We start from the raw sequence: 1,502 nt of genomic DNA on the forward strand, positions 1-1,502 counted from the left end.
GCTCTGAATGGACGACTCGTTATTCTCTGTTGCGTGTGCCTATTGCCTGTGTCTATTGTGTTTCCAGCTTAACTGAAGCTACATTGGACCCGCATGCGTCTGAAATCCGGCCCGTCTAACAACACTGTGACAAACACGTCAACTCGTCACACGTTACATCGCAGCGACTTCTTGAAACGTAAAGGCCCGTCTACAATACATGGAGTAAGAAGTAGGAGTAAGAAATTGACCAATCATAGTCGAATGTGAGAAGAATAATCGACTGTGATTGGTAAATTTCTTACTCTTACTTCTTACTCCGTGTATTGTGGACGACGCCTAAAGGCCCGTCTACAATACACGGAGTAAGAAGTAAGAGTAAGAAATTGACCAATCATAGTCGAATGTGAGAAGAATAATCGACTGTGATTGGTAAATTTCTTACTCTTACTTCTTACTCCGTGTATTGTAGACGACGCCTCATATACTACGTTTACACGGCATGCTTTACGCCGAAGTTATAACATGGATGTTATAAAATTGGCCAATCACAGTCATTTCATTCTTCAGAGGAACAGCTATGATTGGCCAGTTTCATAACATCGATGTTATAACTTCGGCGTAAGTCCGGATCTACAATAAGGCCTCGGTCCGATACACGCTCATAACGCTTAAAAATCATTTCATCCTTGTTGTTTGTCAAATGTTAAACGAAGACAAACAATGCTCATGAGCGTTGTCAGCATGATTCGGACCACGGCCTAAGTGTTTTAAGCCTTAAGCCGTAAGAAATTGACCAATGGCAGATAAATTCGGAGAGAATAATCGATTATGATTCGTCCATTTCTTATGGCTTAAGGCTTAAAACTGTAGTATTGAAGAATTTTCTATCGATTAGATTTCAGTTTGAAAATAGCGGAAAAAGAGAATATTTATGCGTAGAGATAATCCGCGGCGCGGATAAATATAGGAGTCAGATTGGATCGAATGTACAAACGACAGTGTACAATTAAAAAGTAAGTAATTGTTTTTTATTCTTTTATAAAATTATAATTTTTGCGTATTTCTCTACGCATAATATTCTCTTTTTCCGCTATTTACAAATTGAATAATACTAATCGATAGAAAATTTGTTGAGGATCCTAATCCTATATTTGCTACATTAACGGTTTTCAATATTTCGACATCGAAGACTTCATATGTGACATGATCATAGATGAAACCTATTGGATGAAATATCAGGTTAAGCCTAACCATAAGTTAACTTAACCAGATAACGAAAAATTATAATAAAAAACCGGGTCCTAAGTCGCAAATAGGTGCTTAACACGTTGCATAAAGTCACAAATATTCGTTACTGCGACGTTGCTGTCATCAAAAATTTGACTGTTAGTCACGTGTCAACGATGTGTCTATTACGTTTCGAGAAGTCGCTGCAACGTAACGTGTGACGAGTTGGCACGTCATAGAGACGTGTTTGTCACGTATTGTGCAGGCAGGGTATATATATATATATATATATA

This window comes from Trachymyrmex cornetzi, unplaced genomic scaffold (genome assembly GCF_001594075.2).
Source record: "Trachymyrmex cornetzi isolate Tcor2-1 unplaced genomic scaffold, Tcor1.1 scaffold1732, whole genome shotgun sequence".
Taxonomy (NCBI): Eukaryota; Metazoa; Arthropoda; class Insecta; order Hymenoptera; family Formicidae; genus Trachymyrmex; species Trachymyrmex cornetzi.